Here is a 7,197-nt window from a genome sequence, read left to right as displayed (position 1 = left end):
AAAAGCTTATTCTATCATCTTTTGCAGTAAATAATTGGCTGCAATAGGTGTGACAATATTTTTAATCATCACAAGAACCATGAACTGGTGTAGTTGATTACACTAACTAATGTATATTGCACGTCGATGTTAGTTAAATACACACCGATTCCGTAGAAATAATTATAATACGCCACACTACCGACGATTTCCATCAATCCAGTTATAAGGATTAGGCATATCTGGTACTAATGACGAAATAGTTACATGCGTTTGCATTAAAATGTATTACAGCTAATGTTTTTTGCCACTATACTTTTTTTTCCACTTACCAACTCGTATGTGATTAATACAGTAGACTGTTCTGATGATTAGGATATCAAAAGATAATGCCGAACGATGTCGTATTCACGCTTCTCAGTTTGAAAATATTTATCGGAAATAATGAACATCAGTGTTAAAAGATTTCCTGTTATCGTAGAGAGTATTTTAGTCGTTAAACACCGCTAATTTCAAAACATTGAAACTTCACCCCGATATCAATATTGACGTTGCTTTGATGTGGTCTGAACCGTCTCATTTAGTGTAGTAAAATTGGATACGAGTTCTATTCTGTTGACTCACAGGTTGAGCATTTTTTTCTACACTAGAGGCTCAACTTCTACACGCTTCGCGTACCTCGATGTCGGCGCTCTGTGCCTCACTTTCCCACGGTTAATAAGATTTCACCGGCAGCTTTCCCATTTGTTTTCATGAAGACCTTATCAGCAGCAGATTGGATCGACATCCATTGCGATTCATTACCCGTAATGTAATCGCCAATTTTATAAAACGTGAAACAAAATACTTTCCCTTACCTCTTTACGTCTCTTCTGTCTTGAATAGGCAGTACGATATTGCCTGTTGAATTTGTAATTGAAGTATAATTGGGGAGAGCCCATTAAACTATTTATTAGCAGAAAAATATACGCGTCTATTAGTTTTCGAAGCACTACGACATATCTGCATTACATCAAAATCGGAGGAGTCAATTTACCTAGGGTGCTTTGTTAGCCACAAACGTTATTAGATGTTTGAATATCGTTCATTGGCTGCGCCTGATGTGTAAAATGTATTATTCCTTGGCTACGCCCGATACCTTTCTTAATATATTGTTGTGATTAAAAACTGAAGAGAACTGAACTCAGTGGGCATGGATCACAGCCAAGGAAGAAGAAAATATTTTCATTTCTGTACATTCAGCTTCAAAAAATGTATTTTTTTCCTCCTTCCAGCATTATTAACCGTTTCCGGTGTGATGCGGCCGTATCCGAGATAGAACTGGGTTCCAAAAGTGGCTGCGATCCAATCATCGAAGCTCCAAAACTAGTAAAAAAAACCAGAGACCTTGGGCTCAATCTTCATGGGTTCAGTTTCCATGTGGGAAGTGATTGCGGTGAACCGAGACGAGGTCTTATGGCCGAGGAATCGGTATTGTCCGAAACTTGATGAAAGATGCGAAGTCACATGGTTTCCAAAATGTCAAGCTACTTGATATTTTAGGAGGATTTCCTGGCGGTGACAAGTCGATCGACGAGATTGGCATTAAGAATTAATGAGATTTGCATCTAACCTTCACAATTCATGTATTTCTTTAACCTAGTCCCGGTAGGTTTGCATCACTCTTGTCGCATCAACTTGTCCGTAATAATAACCTGAGAGGTCTCGGTTTACATAAAACATTCCAACCTTGACAATATTATGCTACCCGTCACTATCAAAGTATGCATATTACAACAAACTGAAGATTATAATAATTCACCATTTAAGGCATACATTTTAGAATTGCGTGATTCAAGTATTACAAATGGATAACTTTCAGTATAATAACAACTCATAGCGTGGTTACAAGTCACTCTAGCACGCAACTTGTTTTTCTTGCCTTATTCTTCCTTGCCATCTTTTCTACTTGCAGTTTATTGTCGTTCATCCTTCGATTAGCTATGTTTTCTTCTGGCGATACGAACCAATTTCTGGTGGCGTTGCTGCTTTTTGCTCGGCATATCTTGAGATACGACCTCTTGTTCCGCACTCTGAACAGGATCTAAATCCTAGACTACATTCTAATTTAAAAGGATGATATGGTCAGTCTTCACTGACACAGTTAAATTTCACTCTTTGCTACTATTATGAAAGCCCACGCATCACCGATCTGAAAATATCGCCGTTAGCGCAATTCTATACGTAATATCGTACAAAAATATCCAAAACCTTTTTTTGTTTTATGCCAGAATAAGGTCATGTAACATTTTTCTACAGTAAGTGGTGATCCAACAACAGGAATGCATTTCTTGACCACGCTGACTTCAGCACATTCAAAACAGTGATCCGTGGACTTTGATAATAACGTGTAGAAATTCTCGGTGCCAAAGGTCAATAAATGAAAGTCAATTTTTGACGTTTCGGCTTTAAGGGATGCCCTCAGCAGAAAACTAAAAATATTTTTCAATTAATCAAGGTAACAATAACTTTGATTATGATTAAATATCCTTTTACATAAAAAACATTTTAAAGTGAACTTACGTTTAATGACTTGAAAACCTCATCTAAAGATGAAACTTTCATAATGTTAGAAACGCAACAAAAAAGAAAAGAAATGCGAATGAGCGGTATACAAAATTTGGTTTTGTTTCGCTTTGAAATAGTGCACGTCGGACTTACCGCGGCTGTTAACGTCAGTTAAAGTAAGTTTACGTTTTGAAACGATGTTTTACCATCGAATAACAAAATTTCAGTGATAAAATCTCGTATAATCAGGTTTGAATAGGTTATGTCAAATCAGTTGGAAAGTACCAAAAATAATTTTGAATTGATGTGTGAAATTTTCTATCGAGTAAAGAAATGCCGAGAAGATAAGATTATACATCAGAAGCATCATGCTTTAGCCCAAAGACACAATCTTATGAGTTTCAGCGAAATCCGTGATCCGGAACCCTGATACTCTCCTTGTAAATGTATTCTATCTTTCAGATTGTTCTGAATTGAAATGTACCGTAATAGCGGATACATACGAATTAAATACACCTAGGACAATCTAATGTTGCCTAACCTATCAAGTATGCAAATTAGCAACTCTCACATCATGTTTGCTGGCAACTAGGGACATAAAAAACAATCCATGAATAACCATAATTTTTCCGACACCCAGCTCTGGAATCACGAGTCGATGGATTGTTGCAATTCATATAGCCGAAGCTAAAAGCTGACAATGTCCTATTTTGATTGTGAGAACGTGAAACTCTCTTTCACGCCTGGTAATCATACCTGGACCTTCTCGACAATTGAAGAATCAAATGTGTGGAATTATCGAAAATTGATATCACGAACTAATTCACGCATAATCGTATTATCTTGGACTTGTTCGGCAGAAAAAAAATGTAGGTTGACAGATCCTCTGCGATTGCGAGCACACTGCAATGTATTATACGGTTGAAATCGATACGAATTCATACCACGCATATTCAATATAAACACCTAAAGTCTTGCACCTGCAATTAGTTCCGGATCACAAATTGAACCGAATACCTGCATTCATTCGTATGGATAAATATTAATAATGATTTCAATGTATAATAATAATAACAATAATAATAATACACTTTTTGTCCGACGCCTTTGAAAACTCATAATTTCTATGCATAATTTCTATGGCGCAAAGCAGCGCATTTTAGGCCAATTCAGAAGCGAGTGGATAAGAACATTTGCTACGTTTACGCGAAGTGTTACGTAGACGAAACGATAACGGATTACGATTCAACTTCGAAAATTGTTCTTTTTTGCAAAATGAAGTTACTTATTTCGGCTATCGTATAGACAAATACGGTACTCATCCGATTAAAAATAAAATCGAGTAATGTGTGCAAAAAGCACTCCCCACTGCAAATGTATAACTGAATTAAGCAGTTTTCTTGGTAGTATAATGAGACAGAAGCAACTAACTCCCTTCTATTTGTTTAATAATTTATCAAGATTATTGACAATTTATACTGAACTATATTTTATTTTCAATCGCTTCTACTCGACGCGGCCTGGGTCAAGTGCTGTCGAGGCTCAGACAATTTTATTATATTATGTTGGGCGCCAGTTAATTATCAAAAGTAACGAAAACGAAATAACGGCTAAGCTCAGTTGGCTGACAAATAACAATAAATAGTTTTATTTATAGACTCTATTCGCAAGGGAGTTCATTTGGGGACCCGAGGAAGGCAGAATCCAAATTTCCAAGAGCATAGAAGAAAGAATTGGACAGAATATACAAGTTTATTTGTACTCACAAATTGTTGTCGAAATCCGACTTTCACAATTACGATGGGATTGGTTCCACAATCAAATTACAAAACAATATTACGTAGTAGTTGATGCAAGAGTCAAACTGTACGGAATTGACACAATAGTCAAATCACAAAATATACTGTACTAATAATAGATTGACACAAGAGTCAAGCTATGCAACTGTCACGTACAAAGGTCGACACAAAAGTTGAATTACAAAATCGTGTAAGGCACGGGGGTTGACACAAGAGTCAAACTACAAAACTATGTACTATGTACGGGGGTTGACACAAGAGTCGTTGTGCCGGCTCCTGCCGCACATGGCTTGGATCGATAATTCGCTCGACAATTTGACGCCTGAGCGCTAGCCTGAATTTGAATGTCTGTACACTATTCGTCTCGAGTCAATATGGTGTAACGACGCGTAATATTTAAATGGTTTTAAGTGACTCGGAAGCTGTTTATTAATCGTGGATACCTTATAATTAGGGATTTCGACTCTGACGTTGAGTTGGATACGATTATCCTATATTCCTGTGACAATAAATTATTATGCTCGTTTTATACCCGACATTGTGACAAAATTAAGACCTGCATGTGATTGCTTATAAAAACAACGTGGTTTTCATTAATGTAAAGAATGTAAGAACGCATTTATCGAAATTATAACACATTTAGTATCCAAAAAGTTTTTAGTACATTACGATCGGGATGAGCCATTAGTGCTTACTTGCGACACTTTACCGCATAGTGTATCTGCAGTTTTGTCGCATTATATAAATGACCATAATTTCTTAATTTATTATGCTATCCGTACGTTAATTAGAAGTGAGTGTAATCATTCTCAAGTAGACAGAGGAAGATTAGTATTAGTTTTTGGAGTGAAAACAGTTTATGAATACTCAATTGGTAATTTTTTTTTTTATTTATATATAACAGATATTGTTCTGAGGAGGGCCCCCATCAGGGCCGAAACGTTAACACTATAAAAAAGTGTTTTGAGTTGTGACCTTCATATCCAAGAATAACATTAATCAACAAGCCATCAAGGTCAAGAAAAATCGTCTTCATTATAACAGATATACTTGATTATTCATATGAGCAGCTGGCTCGTATCCAGTTAGCGATGGCCAGCTAAGTTAAAAATAATCGATGCATCGATGAATCGAATCCAAAAAAATAATCGAACACGACTCAATTGAATCAGTAAAAATTAATCGATTAATCGATTATGTTGTATTTTTTTGAAACGGTGCATGTGAAACGGAAATTTCATAAATGTCAGTATCTAGTCTTAGTAGAGGAAACATTTTTTGATGATTTATAGTTTCGTTCAAAATATTTTTAATTCCAAGTGCACATATTAATATATATTTCACTTATTATATCAAATAGGTACCTAGTAAGTAAGACAATCATCATAATTGATACTGTCTACTAATATGATTGATATCAATAAATTTATATTGTCTTGCATTTTTCATGGGAGTAAAAAAAAAAACCGACCATGAGGAAAAATAATCGATGGAATCAATTCAATCGAAAATCAATTATTTTTGGTAATTCTTAGTATCCACGCTAGCGTTCGGTTTGGCTAATGAACCTTGGATTCCGGACACGTAATCCTACATTTTATTCTAATAAAATTTCAGTTAAGCTAGATAAAGTGTCGAATTCTTCTACCATTCCTTACCACTCCATAGCTCAATAATAATTACAGCAGCATTCTAAACAAAGTCATCGAGCTTGACCAATTTCCGTTACCAAGAATGCGAGATGTTCTTGAAACCCTACTAACAAAAGGAAAATCTGCTTTTCAAAATTTGATTAGTCGCGGGTATACTGTCGGTTATCATTGACGATAGCCGCGCAAAAACCGGTCGTAGTTAACATGCACGAACGCCTGTTATATTCAAATGTCATCAACAATTACCGTAAGACACACCCACTACCTTAAGCTCGTTCCAACGTAATATGTACTTTAATGTCAGGGATATGTTATGTAATAATATAGATAGATATCGAAACGCACATGGACAAAGTCCAGCAAGTAGTGTCAGTCACGCTTTGAGGAAACTGGGCTCCCTATTAAATTTTCAACATGTAACTTGTTCTGGACTTTTAGTCCAATATCTAGGGTACAAGATTAGGGGAACGGGAATGCAACATCTTACCGATAAACTAGAATGCATAAAACAAGCACCAATTCCATAAAACCCTTCATGACCGTAACGTAATTTCTCAAGGTGCATCAACGATTGTACCCGTGATGTACAAAAAACAACACAAACATTGTATCTATCACATCAATTTTGTCAGCAAAATAAAATCAAGCGAATGGAGAAAAATTAAATTATGAACAAAAAATTTGAAACAAATAATTATTAAATTATGTATATGAGTCATAATCCTGGGTTACAGTTGCTGATGTTAGCGAATACTGAATTTAAATTTGATGTCCTCAATAAAAACAGGGGAAAATGCAGTCACGTAGTAGTAAATATATGCAAATGTATGCAAGTTTACAGATATGTTATGAGCATTATTTCCATTCGCAGTTTTAGTTTGCATAAGTTTGTGGTATTTTTCCAAATAGTTTGTGATCGGAAGTCGAGAAATATTATCAAAAATTGTCGTATCTTAATCAAATAGTTAAGATTGTTCGCAAGTTTCTTTCGAATCGATTTAGCTGTTCGTTCGAGATCCGGGATATACGTAATCGGAGTAAGTAAAGGTTTCAAAACTTTGATAAGTTTTAGGGGTTCGCAATCCGTTTCTGCCAAATACTTTCTGTAACACCAGAAACTTCGTTCTACCCATTCCTCTGTAATTTAATAGACACGAAACAATTATTGAAAAGTTCGCAAATTCACTTTTCCAAAACTGCAAGTGTTGGAAGTTTGGAAA

This window comes from Neodiprion pinetum, chromosome 2, assembly GCF_021155775.2.
Source record: "Neodiprion pinetum isolate iyNeoPine1 chromosome 2, iyNeoPine1.2, whole genome shotgun sequence".
NCBI lineage: Eukaryota > Metazoa > Arthropoda > Insecta > Hymenoptera > Diprionidae > Neodiprion > Neodiprion pinetum.
The sequence above is the reverse complement of the archived record's forward strand: the minus strand, read 5'-3'. Positions refer to the sequence as shown.